Source organism: Benincasa hispida, chromosome 10 (assembly GCF_009727055.1).
Source record: "Benincasa hispida cultivar B227 chromosome 10, ASM972705v1, whole genome shotgun sequence".
NCBI lineage: Eukaryota > Viridiplantae > Streptophyta > Magnoliopsida > Cucurbitales > Cucurbitaceae > Benincasa > Benincasa hispida.
In genome coordinates this window covers 52,953,580-52,969,567 of record NC_052358.1, presented here as the reverse complement: position 1 = coordinate 52,969,567, position 15,988 = coordinate 52,953,580, and positions in this window count along the sequence as shown.

Genomic DNA, 15,988 nt, shown 5'->3' with positions numbered 1-15,988 from the left:
TATATATATATTATATCAAATATAACATATAGTCTATAGTTTATATTGCATCAAATACAACATAAGCTGCAGATTTTATTTTCTCTCAACAATACATAGCATTTAATATAAATCATTTTTATATTAAATTCACTTATATGAATCTCATACATATAATTGATATTTGGATCATATCCAAATATTTAATTCCTCTTAAATAAATCATATTTATATTTAATTATATGAATTCATTCATATAATTAGTATTTGAATCATATTCAAATTCCTCTTATATTACCTTAAATTATAATGTATCAAATACATTATATTAATTATATCATATATAATTAATTTCTTCAATTAATTTGAACACTTTAAATTAATCCAAGATTAATTATCAATTAAATCTCTGTTGAGCTACAGAAAGGACCTTATGGACATGTAGATTAAAGCTCGGCGGTACTCAGATAATTAATTAAACTCTTTAATTAGATTACCCAACATTCGTTAACTGTCGGTCACTCCACTAAAGACCGACAGCGGCACTCTTTACACTACAGATAAATTTTCATGTCCATTGGATATAACCAATCAACAGTGCGATGACCCTTCAAAAATTGCTCGTAAGTACAACTAGGCCAAAATACCGATTTGCCCATGTAGTTACATCTAACTTCTTAAGTACCACTAATTTCTCTAATGAACAATAAGTCATAGTCTCATTATGACCAAGTCCCTCTGGGCCAGGAGAGGGTGTGGCCACTATCTTCAAGACCTAGGATTAGCCCTTAAAGAAATAATTTATCTACTTGCCCCTACATTGGGGAAGGTATGAATTTCGTCTTATGTAGATGTGTTCCTAGCTTCCCAGTTAGACGAATCCCCAAAATAGTAGACTTGTTGAGTTGGAAATTTGGCCACTCTCACCCATACAAATCAAAGAACAACCTTCATGAGCAGGAGGAGTTCACAACTCAATCAAGATTCAGGTCATGTCACCTATGGTCATCCTAGTGAAATGTAAGTCTCTATTATTAACGTCGTTATATAAAGAGACTAATCATTTCGTGGTCCAGTCTTATACAAACTCTTTATATAGGATACCCTTGCTCACATGTCTCCATATGAATGATCAGGATCAGATCATTTGTAGCACTTTATAACACTTGTAACACCTATAAAGCGGGTCGATCCGTAGTGTCACCAATATAAGGTATCCAGCCTTATCTATCTACTACAGACCGTTTAGGTTATTATCTAAACAAGATCCTCTTTTATGTCTCTATATACTTGTTTAAATTACATGAACTAACCTCAGATCTTAGTTTATTGGACTGAGTATATGCTTATAAAATAACACTTATTTTATTAACAACAATATGTTTGTATAAAGTTTACAAACTACGAGATTACAAAGAGATTTAGGACACCATTCCCAACAATGGAGCCTAATGTACAATACAAATAAAGTACAAAAATACAATAATATACCCCAGAAACATTTCCCACTTACCCTTACAATATGCCACATATTTCGTAGACCCAGACTTTCTAGATGACCCCTCAAACACTTTAGCCGTGAGAGCCTTTGTAAACGGATCAACAACATTATACTCCGAAGAAATCCTTGTGATAATTGATGCGTTGTGAATGTGATGAAATAATGGTGTATATTGCGATGGTGGTGTATGCGTTGTATATGCAAGTTTTCCTAGCAAAATCCAAGTATAAATCCTATTACCATAACCTATTTCTAGGGTGCATTCGATGCATGTTAGCAAACAGAGCTTATCTCTAAGTCTCTATCTCTTGCTTATGTGGTTCTAATCTAACTTTTTCAAGCTTAGATTCTAACCTAGCTCTCTTAAGTCTAGGTTCTTTCTTTAGACTCTCTTTCGAGCAGCTCTAAAGGGGTAATGAACGCATACATAAGACAAGATGATCGCATAAAATGAAGATCTTAGGTCATGCTAGCTAAGTTTATTAAGTTTTTACCTTGATGCGCGATGGACGCTTAATGCTTTTGGATACGATTTTACATATTTTTACCATCGCAATCCTACATTGTTTTACATCTTTGTGTTGTAATAACGTGTATTTCTGCCCGTTATCAACAATCACATCACCTCGATGCACAATCTCCTGAATCAAATGATATTTCCATTCACATGCATATTAAGGAAAATTCCCAGGAGGTTACCCAACATAGGATTGCTCCAAGCTAAACACACTTAACTTTGGAGTTCTTATGATTGAGCCACCGAAAAGGAAGGTGCACCTTATTGGTATAGGTAGTAACTTTCAATTGTTTTAAGCCTTTCTTAACCATACTTTCATGTTCTCAGGATCCCTCTTATTCGGATGTGATATTGGTTCATTCATGTACCCCTCCTGAACTCGGGTCATTACATCCATACATAAGCATATAGTCCCTCATTCTTCAAAGATACTTGAAGATTGTTTTGACCACCATCCAGTGATCTAATCCTGGATTGGATTGATATCAATTGAAAATCCCTATTGCATAGCAAATGTCAGGTCTAGTACATAACAATGCATACATAAGGCTACCAATAGCCGATAAATAGGGAATTCGTCTCATTTCCTCAAACTCTTGAGGAGTCATAGGATACTGTTCCTTAGACAATACAATTCCATGCCTGAAAGGTATTAAACCTTTCTTGGAATTGTCCATTGAATATCTGACAAGCATCTTATCAATATATGATTCCTGAGACAAGACCAACCTTTTGTTCTTACGATCCCTTATAATTTGGATCCCTTGAACAAACTGCGCCTCTCCCAAATCTTTCACTTGAAATTGGACAACTAGAAATTTCTTTACATCAGCCAAAAGACCTATGTCATTCTCAATGAGTAGGATATCATCCACATACAACACAAGGAAAACTACTGAGCTACTGATGATTTTTTTGTAAACACAAGGGTAATCAACATTCTGATTGTTCAGTGTAAAGTAGGTGTCGTTAATTCTATCTACCCAAAACAAATGAAATTTATAAAACTCTAACTACAACTAAAACTAACAAATGAAATTTATAAAACTCTAACTACAACTAAAACTAACACATAGTAATAGTGGAAGTAAGAGGTCAATCCCAAGAGAACCACAATTAATTGGTCTAAAAATAGACTATTGGAATTCAAAAATGAAAAAGATAAAATGGGGGAGGCGGGGTTGTTTGTTTTAAGAACTAAAAACTAACTAAGCAAAAGGACAAGAATTTATATCGGTAGTTTATTGATGAGAGAAATAAGAGAGATTGTGATATAAGATTCGATTGAAATGAAATCTTTGGGATTTTATGTAACTAGGCAATTCTATCACTGACTTAATAAGAAATCATGTAATTAGATTACTCAATAGTTCATTAAGAATATATTTTTAATGCCCTAATGGCTAATTTCACAAGTAACCCTAATCTAGGTCTTAATTGCTTCCTAAAGACATTTCACAATTAATCGCTAAATTTCATTGAACTCATTGGTTTTCTTAACTATTCCAATCTTGAAATCAAAAGACTAAAATTTTAAGATTGATTACATGAATGTTCTGAATTAATAGATTCTTTAAAGAAAATAGGAAAAGAAGTCTACTAATCAAAACTACTAATTCTTGCGACTACAATTATAATTTTGTTATAGAACCATGTAATTTTTTCATACAAAAATTGATTAACCTTGAGTCATCAATTCAATCTTGATCAATTTTATTCTAAATCTCAGCAAGAACATTCAAAAGAAAGTAATTACATGAAAGGAAATTCAAGAAAAGTTTCAAGAAAATGCCTGTTTACAAAGTTCCTCAATAAAAAGAATTACCTACTCATGGAGGATGAAATTCTTTAAACAATCCATTGATAGTTGCATATTGATACCAGTCTGAGTACAAATCGATTTAATCTCTTAGAAAATTACAAGAATCGCTCTTGGAAATCGAAGTCTCTCTCTCTAAAAAAATGGGATTCTTTTCTTCGAAGTTTCTCTTCAGAGAATGATGGATTTTTTCTCTTAAAAAATGATATCTCATCTCTAAAAATGATATATCCTCATTTTTGTTAAAGAACTTAACTCATTTATACCAGTAGCAAAGCGTTGTGAGGCACACAGATGAATCGCATCAAAATCCAAAAAAGAATGAAATCGAGTTTTCTGCAGTTTAAAAAGCGAGCTTCCTGTTTCATACTCGATCCTCGATGCTCGACGGTGGATGTCCTTTACTTGATAGCTTTAACTCGATGAAGAATGAACAAGAAGAAACTCGATAACTCGATAGTCGATGACTCAATGATATTTACTGGTACTCGATGGCTCGATGGTTGAATACTCGACAGTCGTTATTCGATTATACACAATAGTATTCTACTAAATACTCGATGGTTGATGATGCAACAACCTTACTCGATGGTCTTCAATTGGTTGATTTTCTTGGTCATTTTTTTTTTTTATCTTTTTAGCACAATTTTCTTTAAATGATTCCAAAATGCCTCGGGGATCATTTTACCTACAAAATTATCATTTAAATCAAATAATCAACAAAATTTTTGGGGAATTAATGTAGAAAATATACATCCTGGTTTTGTTGTTGATCATTTATTTGCTTGAGAAAGAATTTCCTTGCTTTTGTTTTTTTTTTAGGGCTCCTTTTTCTTTTATTGAGATAACCTACAAAGAAAAAGAAAGGACTCAATTATTCTATTTATTTCAAATGCTAAAAGTAAGAAAGGAAAGAAAATGAAAAAAAAAAAAAAAGAGAAAAGAAAGAAAAAAAATGAAAAGAAAATTTGTCCTATTTTTGAAAATTTTTATTGTCTTTTGCTTGACATTAGTGAAGAGGGATGTCATGTGCATGAGGGATTAGCTAAATGCAAGCCCAATTCGACTTGGTTTACATGCCCTTCATTATAGATTTTGAGTTTGTGCCCGTTCACCTTGAAGATTTTTCCTGTTTCAAGACTTTTTATTTCAACTGTCCTATAAGAGAAAACATTAGTAATTTCAAAAGGACCTAGCCACTTGGACTTGAGCTTTCCAAGAATCAATTATAATCTAGACTTGTAAAGCAAACCCTTTTGTCCATATTTAAAGTTTTTTAAATTAAACCTTTGTCATGAAAATATTTGGTTTTCTCCTTGTAAATTTTTTAATTTTCATAAGCATTTCGTCTCAAAATTTTCAATTGTTGTAACTTTAGGAGTCTTTCCTTTCTAGCTTGGGCTAGATTCAAATTACATTGTTTTACCACCCAATACGCTTTGTATTCAACCTCTACTGGAAGATGGCATGCCTTTCCATATACAATTTTATACGGGGTTGTACCTGTAGGTATCTTAAAAGCGGTTCTGTAAGCCCAAAGCGCATCATTAAGTTTGGAACTCAAATATTTTCTTTTCAAGTTCATAGTCTTTTCTAAAATGTTTTTCATTTCTCTATTTGAGATTTTCGCTTGGCCATTTGTTTGAGGATGATACGGGGTTGCTACACGGTGGTGAACTCCGTATTTCCTCAATAATGCTTCTATAGTTCTATTACAAGAATGTGTTCCTTGATCGCTTATAATGGCTCTAGGAATTCCAAATCTAGAAAAGATGTTATTTTTAAGAAATTTTGAAACAATAGATAAATCATTTGTTCTAGTGGGGATTGCTTCGATCCACTTGGAAATCAACCGCAAGTAAAATATACAAATATCCACGAAAAAAGAAACGAACCCATGAAATATAAACCCCAAATGTCAAATATTTCACAAATAAAATAGAATTGAGGGGCATTTCATTTCTTTCAGACAAAGATTCAATTTTTTTTACACTTTTCACAAGGCTTACAATAAGTATAAGAATCAACAAAAAGAGAATCCCAGAATAATCCTGAATCTAAAATTTTCTAGTGATTCATTTAGGACTGAAATGACCACCATATGCTTGTTCATGGCAAAATGATAAAACATACTCAAATTCTTCATTAAGGACACATCTTCTAATGATTTGATCAGAAAAAAATTTCCATAGGTAAGATGATCCCACACATAGTATTTAGAGTCGCTTTTTAGTTTAGACTTTCTAGACCAAGACATGTTAAGAGGAAACATACCTGTGACAAGGTATTGGCGTACAACGGTAAGAAAGTAGGCACGTTGAAAAGATGTTCATCTCGAAAGTCTTCTTTAATAGGTATTAGTTCTTCTTCTTGCTTGATTTGACTTAGATGGTCTGCCACTGAATTTTCGGATCCCTTTCTATTTTTGATGGTTATGTTGAACTCTTGTAAAAGGAGAATCCATCTAACAAGCCTGGGCTTTTGTTCTTTCTTCATCATTAGGTACTTGAGGGCAACATGGTCAGTATAAATGAATATTGGAAAACCAATAATATAATATCTAAACTTATCCAAAGCAAAAATTATAGAGAGAAATTCTTTTTCTATTGTTGAATAATTGATTTGAGATGAATTGAGTGTTCTAGATGCAAAATAGATCACATGGCATTTCTTGTAAACTTTTTTTTTTCTAATACTGCCCCTACCGCTAGGTTGCTAGCATCACACATGATTTCAAATGGTAAATCCCATCGGGGTGGTTGAAGGATTGAGTTGATGCTCCTTAGGTGTGTCAAAAGCTTCCTTGCATTCGTTGTTGAAATTGAACACGACATCTTTTTGAAGAAGGTTTGATAGGGGGAGCACAATTTTGGAAAAGTCCTTGATGAACCTCCTGTAGAACCTTGACTACCAAGAAAAGAGCGGACTTCCCTAATATATTCAGGATAGGGAAGGTTAGCTATGACATTTATCTTAGCCTTATCAACTTCTATGCCCTTAGAAGATACAAGGTATCCTAACACTATTCCCTGAGAAGCCATAAAGTGACATTTTTCATAATTCAAAACCAAATTTGTTTCTATGCATCTTTTCAAGATCAAACTCAAATTATGCAAACAATCTTCGAAAATTTCTATGCATTTTTCTACATAATTAGAGAATATGCTCATCATACATCTTTGAAAATTACTTGGGGTGTTACATAGTCCAAATGGCATTCTTCTAAATGCATAGGTACCATAAGTGCAGGTAAAAGTAGCCTTTTCTTGGTCTTCCTGTGCTACAGGTATTTGATAAAATCCAAAAAAACCATCAAGAAAACTACATGGCTTCCCGGCTAACCATTTAACTATTTGATCAATAAAAGGTATAGGAAAATGATCTTTTTTGTTACCTCGTTGAGTTTTCTGAAGTCTATACATATTCTCCAACCATTATGCACTCTCATGGGAATCATCTCTACTTTTTCATCTTTCACAATGGTCATGTCGGTCGTTTTTGGTACCACGTGTATTGGACTTACCCATTGACTGTCTGGGACTGGGTAGATTATACTGACTTCAAGTAGCTTGAGAATTTCTTTATGAACAATTTCCTTCATGGTTGGATTTAGCCTTCTTTGAGGTTGAACGATTGCTTTAGCTCTGTCCTCTAGAATGATTCTGAGCATGCAAAGGGAAAGACTTATCCCCTCGAAATCTTCTAAAGTCTAACCAATCGCTTTCTTGTGGTCTTTCAATGTTTCTACTAGTGAACTTTTCTAAGAAGATGTGATTTCTCTAGATATGATCACAAGAAAGGATTTTTCTTCTCCTAGGAAAATATACTTGAGGTAAGAAGGAAGAGTCTTAAGCTCGATTCCTTGTACCTGAGATTCCAGAACATCATCGCGAGGGGTTATCATTCAAATCAAAATCATTAGAAGTAAAGAAAGAGTCAATCAAAGAGTTATCATCGTCAAGGTCAATGGAGGGAGCAACCAAACAAAGAGACAAATATTCTTCTGGAAAGAGTCAATCAAATTTTCATCAATTGAAAATAACAATTCATTAAACACGTCGGATGTATCTATGAAACAAAGAGACAAATATTCTTCAGGAAATTTCATGGCATCATAAATGTTGAAAAATTTTACTTCTCCATCAAATTTTACCGATAAAGACCCTTTATCTACGTTAATTCTTATTTTTGCAGTTTTCATGAAGGGTCTACCAAGTAGAATGTTAGAGGAAAAAGTAGAGTATGGTTCATTCATTTTTAGAATGTAACAATCGACAGGAAAGATTAATTTTCCGACTCTCGACAAAACATCTTCTACAATGCCTAAGGGTTGAATATATGACCTATTCGCTAGTTGTATACAAACATTCGTTTTTTGTAGGCCATTCAATTTAAGATCTTCATAGACATGAAAAGGCATGACATTTATTGATGTACCTAGGTCTAGCATGACATGATTGATAATTCTATCTCCTATTTTGAATAATGGTAAACATTCTCGGATCTCTACATTTCTTAGGCATATCTTTTTTAAGCAACGCAGAGACATTCTTACTAACAGCTATTCTCTCCTCTTCCTTCCCTTTTCTTTTCTTAGTACACAAGTCTTTTAAAAATTTAGCATATCTAGGTATTTGTTGAATAGCATTAAGCAAAGGGATATTAATTGGTACCTTTTTTAACATCTCAATTAACTCATGGTTAGCATCTTCTACCTTAGGTCTCACTAATCTACTAGGGAATGGTTCTGGGGACATATGGCTCTACTTTAGGGAGAGAATAATCACATACCTCAGAAAAAATAGGAGTATCTTTCGGCTCACTTACCTTGCTCTCTTGTTCTTTCATTATCTTTTCTTGCTTCTTGGGAGGAGATTGAACCGGGTTTGTATCTTGAGAGGAGGAGGGGATTTCCTTACTACTTCTTAGAGTCATTGCGCTTACATTTGCATGCTCTGATTGAGCGGGAAGCTTTCTGGATGATTTATTCTCAAGCTTGCTTTCCACAATTGCAAGTTGTGTGATTTGTATGCCCAAGTTTGAGAAGCCTTGTCTAATATCTTGTTGAAAGGATTTTATGTCTTGTTGATGTTGTTTGGTTTCTTGATGAAGTTAAATGTTATCTTTTTGCAAATTATGGAGTTCTTGTTGAAATTTTAACGAATGGTCAGTAAGGGTCGATCCCAAGAGAAGCGCAATTAATTGGCCTAAAAATATAGACTATTTGAATTCCAAAATGCAAACTACTTCACATGCTCCACATGTCTTAACTTGAGGGAGACCGCCTTGAGCAATATGTGCAAAAAGAGACACAAGATTAGAGACTTGAGTTCTAAGCTCACTTACCTCTTTGGATTGAGCATTGTTGTGGTCGAGAGTCCTTGATTCGAAATTCTAAGAATTTTTTGCCATGGTGGATATGAGTTGACTAGCTTCGGTGGACGTCTTGTCAGCCAGAGCCCTTCCAACGGTAGCATCAATGTTGCTCCTCTCCGATGGAAGCAAACCCTGAATAGAAATATTGGATAAGATGTTGTTCAGAAATTTGATAATGAAGAAATGAAGTACAAAGTTGTTTATATCTTTCCCAATATTCATAAAGTGACTCCCCTACAACTGGCATTGCCATAAATTTCTTTTCTAATATTGTGTGCCTTAGATGCAGGGGAGTTTTTTTCTAAGAACTTCTTTTTCAAACAATTCCATGTAGTGATGGATCCCACTGGCAAATAATACAACCAATCTTTGGCCACATCCTTCAAAGGGAAAGGTCCTAAGATTAAGTTGTTTTTGGATTACCCCATGCGGGCACATTCCAAACATACTACATGGAATTCTTTTATGTGTTTATGTAGATCTTTGTTGGGTTGTCCTCTAAATGTAGGCAAAAGATACACAAGTCCCAGTTAAGTTCGAATGGAACTGTAGTCTCCGGTACACTATGCACAATGGTTGTTGGTTGTAATCCGGCTCCACAAGCTCTCGCAAGGTTTACTCCCTTGCTTCTCCCAAAATATTTGATTGAGTTGGTTCTTCTTCTTAATCATCAAAATCTTGTTCTTCAATGGATTCTTTTGGGTGCGGGATAATACGAATGCACGAATGAATAAAATGAAAACGATTTTCATTGTTTTAATCTGCCGGTTACCATAACCATCGCAACCCTACTTCCCACGTCCGAATGTGGATAAATCCGTTAATTATCAAATAATTAATCAATTAAATTAATTAATAAATATAATCATATTATATTTATATCCTATAGTTTGATATCATATATCTACTATAATATTTTCTACTCTACTTGATATAAATCATATATATATCTAATTTTCTCCAATAATGTATCTCATACATTTAGCCAATTATATCATATATAATTAACCAGTCCAATTATATCATATATAATTGAACTTTTTCTTGTCAATTTGAACATTTCAAATTAACCCAAACACTGGTTCTCGACTTTATCCAAGCTACCCAGGTGACCTAATGGACCTGTGGCTCGAAGCTCCAACGGTACGTGAATAGCTGACTAAACTCTTTAGCCACGAGATCCACCATCCGTTAACTGTCAATGATTCCATTAAAGACCAATAGCTGAACTCTTCTTACCACAGATATATTTATGTGTCCATCGGATATAACCAATCATGAGTACGATGACCCTTCACAGATGCTCATAAGTAGAGTTGGGCCAATTTACCGTTTTGCCACTGTAGTTACATCTCACTCCTTAAGTACCACTGATTCCCTGTCTCTTATACACATCTAGATGTGTATAAGAGACAGGATCAGACCATCTGTGACAAGTCACAATACTTGTGACCATTCCACAAAGTGGGCCACGTCCGTAGCGTTACCAGGATAAAGTTTCCCTTCTTTATCTATATACTACAGACCATTTTGGTTATCACTCAAGACATGATCTACTTGTATGTCACCACATACATGCTTGAGACACATACAGATAACCAGGGATTTTATGTTTATTAGTTTGTGGTAAAGCAAATAAAATAAATAACTGAGAAAAACAACAAGATGTGAAGTAAATATCATACATTAACAATCATAGGTGTTTGTATATACTGTTTAAAAACTACAGAACACGAGACTTTAGGACATCAACCCCAACAGTATCAAGCTCTACAAGTGAGATAGGTGACCGAGGTAGAGGTGGGGTGGGTGACCTAGGTAGAGGTTGGATGGGTGATCGAGGTAGGGGTGAGATAAGTAATCTAGGTAGAGGCTGAGTGGGTGAGTAGGTAGAGGTGGGTTGGGTGACCGAGATAGAGGAGGGATGGGTGACCTAGTGACATCGTGGCTTGTCTGTAGAATGGGTGACCTCGTCACTTTAAACACTGTAGAACCCTTCATAGACTGTAATAGAGACATAATGGCTGACAATTGTTGATGTCTGTTAGGTCTTTAAAAGATATATATTTTCTATGTTAATTCCCTCAGATTTGTGTTGATTATTTTCTTTTAATGCTAATTTTGTAGGTAAAATGGTCCCCGAGGCATTTAGAAGTCATTACAAGAAAATTGGGCAAAAGGATAAAAAATGACCAAGAAAATCAACTAAGTTGAAGAGAATAAGAAAATTAACAAAGTACCATCGAGAATCGAGTGCCATCGAGTAATTACCAGAATACCATCAGATAAATTCCATTGACCATCGAGTATTTAGTTTCATCGTCGATTTTCAGCGTCACGACCCTAGGAGAAGCGTCGAGCAACGCTTGAAGACAGAAGGCTCGCTTTTGCTACAAAACAAGGCAGCGTTGCAACGCTCCCCATAGCGTTTCAACGCTCCAGATTTTGACACGATTCATTGTGCATGTTCCTGTCTCTTATACACATCTAGATGTGTATAAGAGACAGAGATTTTGACACGATTCATTGTGCATGTTCCTCGCGCAACGCAACGTCAACCTCTAGCGTCACGTCTCAAGCACAACGCTTCTTAGTTTTTTCCAATTTAGCGTTGCAATGCTAACCGTAGCATCGTGACACTACCCTGCATGTATAAATAGTTTTCTTTCTTTGTTGCTGAAGAGAGGAAGCACGATTTCGATGGAGGCTTAAATTTCTCTCTATATCAATTATTCTCTATGGTAATTTTGTTTCCTACTTAGTTTCGATTTTGATTTCTTTTTTAATTGTAATCAATAACTTGTAATTCTTCATGAATTTGTTTATGGATTTGTGAGGTAATTGAATCTTGTTTATATTTCAAAAGTTCTTGCAAATTCTTTTGAGTTTTCTACTTTTCTTTATCATTAACAATCTGAATTTGAGTATTCTTGAATCCGTTTTTAATTCTTGAAGCATGTTGAATGATCTATAACTTGAACATGTTTAGCCTAGGTGCTTGGTTTTGTCACATTCACTCATGATTGAATACGTTGCTTTTAATGTGTTTGATACAATATCTAGCCAAGATCTACAAGACGCAATAGTAATTGTGTGTTGAATGGCTATCCTAGGACGCACTAATTACTAGATTTGAAGAAAATTCGATTAATTGAGTAAGCTATCTTAATAATTAATCGACACAATTGAATCTTAGAACTTAATGCGCCTGTTTTCTCTTCTATATGGTCGCTATCAAACACAATAGAGGTTGAAGCATGTAGATTGATTAGGGTTAGGGCTGTCCTACCTTAATTATTGATTAGGACGTTTTCTTGACTAGGTTATTACTAGTTGTCCGCCTTTGTAGAGGCTAGCTTAATCTAGTTAAGTAAGTAGTTGCGAGCTTAATCTGATTGTGAAATAAATTTGTAGAATTCAATGATAAGAATCACAATGAACATCTAACTTGGATTAGAAACAAGATTGTTCAAAATTTGGTTACAAGTATCCTTTATCTTTTTATTTTTAGCATGTTTCTTGTCTTAATAAAAAAACCGCGTTTTATAGCTTTCATAGTTAAGCATGGTTAAAGAAAAGACTAAATAAGATTTCCCTGTGGATCGACATCTTTCTTCCACTTTAATTACAAGTTAGTTTAGGTTGATGTTTGAGCTTTAAAAATATTGTTTGTTTTGAGTTAGTTAGAACTAACGACACCTACTTAGCTCTGAACAATGTCTATGGTGTGTCCCTCGAGGTTTGATACACGACCATCCAAACTTGATATTGAGTTGTCAATACTCCATAAATACGAATATATAGAAAGATGAACATTGGCTTCCTCCCTGCGGCCTGAAACCTCTGGCTCAAAATGCACCTCAGACTTAGGATGTACGTGTCCCACCAGTACATCATGAAATATATCCTCACTGGGGGTGTAAGTGGACTGGTGGATGTTTATGTCATCCTTAAATTCGTTGTCTCTCACTCCACCTTCGGCATCTTCTTGCTCATCACCATCCCCAGCTTTTGAACTTTCCTCCTCATTCAAATTACCACCACTTTCTGAACTACTAGAGCTTCCCAAACTCTCGGCATCAGAATATACTTGTCTTATGAGCCGTCTATCAATTGGGTTGTCCTAAAACTCCTTTTTCAACATCGAACATGACAAGACCCTCTTTGACTTTTGTCTGCATTAATAGCCCAACCCAGTAAGATGGTTAGTGCCAATTTAACAACCAAATAAACATATTGTGGCTAGATTACACTTACATTTTGAGACTAAAAAATGTTTCTCTCGAGTACTTTGAATGATACCGAGTGGGAGCATGACCACTGTAATATACAAGGCACAACTACCTTGCTCTTTCGAGTGGCAATGTACACTACTACCAATGATAGGATCTCATACGTCCATACCTAAATATGAAACAACACATATCTATAACTATGTTAATGTTAAATCAAAGATAAACTTATGTTAAAGAGCATCTACCTGGAATGCGTGGAGAAATTCACGCAGCGAGTACTTCACAACATAATTTTTATTTCCTCTCACCTTTTCCTTGTATAGACCAACCATATCATTCAATGGAGTCTTGAGGGTATTGAGTGTCCTCTCCCAAATAATTGTACCCCAATCTAGACTGTTGTAGTAATCTATGTCCTCAACATCTTCAAATAGTGTACGATCTTTTGCATTCTTTTGCTTGTTCTTTCCCATCATTGCAACTTCCATGTAATATATTAAGGTGATCTTAACAGCATTATCATCGTTTTTGAACTCCAACTTCTTATATTCTTCTTCTAGTAAATTCTGGTGAATGTGTCTGAAGTCGATTGATTACCACAGTACTTTGTTGCAAGTTCCTATGAGGACTTTTCATTCTAGACAACTTGGGTAGGGGATTGCCACAAACCAGTAATCAACAAAACATGGTCCTTCGAAAATGTTACGATTTTTCCTCTAACAAAGAAGCTGATCTAGTTTACTCTATGCTTCTTCACTTGCCTCAACAACATACGGTGGATAAGTGAGATGTTGAATATGAGGTCAATGTCTAAAAATTGCCCAAAAATTTTTCTCTTGAACATCTCTAACTGTCCTCGGGTAAGCTTCTCCTTTACAATCTTGTTGACATTTGCAATGTGGGCTAGACTCGTTACTTGCCCGAAAAATTGATCAACTTCACGTATTTTCAGATCTTTTAGCATCTTAAATTACTCCTTCATGAAATGAACATTCAATCTATCAGTTAACAGGTTCTTAAAAAAATTAGTAACAATACATACTGTTAAAGTTTCACTATACTCACTCTTGCTTGTCTCGCTCTTAGGTGTCTCGTTCTAGCATGTCTCTCTCACAGGTGTCTCACTCTAGCTTGTCTCTCTCTGCCTATTATTATCTTGTCGATCTTACTCTAGCTTGTCTCACTCTTGCTCTCACCAGTCTCAGTCTCGCTGATCTCGCTCTCACTTATATCGCTCTCGCAAATCTCACTCTTACCTTATCTAGATCTAACTATAGCATTTTCATCCTCAACCCATACATAACACATCGAAGTCGAAAATAAAAAAAGACATGACCGATTACTAAAGAACATGTTGGCCGATTCCAACCCAACAAAACCTAAACATACATAACATGGACAATGGTGATTAAATTCACTTACCCAAGAGTTTCGAATGTGTCAGCAGATGGACAATGATTTTGCAAAGCAAGATTGAGTGACACATCCACACACAAATATCGAGCGACACCTTCCGGGAAGATCATTACATTTGAATAAAGGGATATTTCGTTTTATATGTGAGGCAAAAAAGAGGGAAATTTTATAATTTGATATGGTGATGACGTCAGTGGAGAGTCATTTGACATTTTCTTTAAAAAGGTGGCCATTTGGGATTATGCGCCCAAATTTTATGTTGCCCAAATTTGCCTTACAGTGGAGGAGGAGTTGAATTCAAAAACTAGATTATAGCTCAAGGGAAATGTCCCTTGAAATTTGAAGAAAGATGGACAAATTTGGAGGGGTCAAAGATGTTATTAAAGATATTTGGCAAAATAGGCGTTGTTTTGGTATCAATAGTTTCAACATTAAAATCAAACAGTGTATTATGAGACTAAAGAGTTGGAGCAAAGATAGATTGGAAGGCTCTTTAAACGGGGTAATTGGAAAAAAAAGGAGGTAATTAAGGTGTTATATCAAAAGATGACCCCAATTGGAGAGTGAAGGTGATTAGGTGTGAAAGATATTTGAATTTGTTGTGTGATGAGGAGGAAAGATATTGGAGAGCGAGAGCTAGGGATGATTGGCTTCTCTGGGGAGACCGCCCGAAGTGGTTCCATCCAAGAGCTTCCTTCCAAAAAAGGCAGAATTGGATTAAGAGGATTTTAAATGAGTCAGGTGTGAGGACATTGCTCTCAATTATTTTAAGTCCTTATTTAGTGCTTCAAATCCTAGTATGGAAAATAGTAAAAAATATTGGGGTTGACTCCTTAAATCTCGTGGTTTCATAGTTTATAAATTATTTGTACAACGAATTATTTATTTAATAAAATAAAGTATTTTTTATTTGACATTTAGTCTGCATTAACCTAAAACCAATAAACCAAGATCCTAGGTTATTTAGTGTAGCTTAAACATGTATGTGGTGACATACAAGTGGAACATGTTTAAGTGATAACCTAAATGATATGTAGTATATGGATAAGGTTAGGTACCTTATCCTGGTAACACTATGGACCCGACCCACTCTCTAATTGTTATAATTGTTGTGAAGTATTACAAATGATCTGATCATGTTCGTT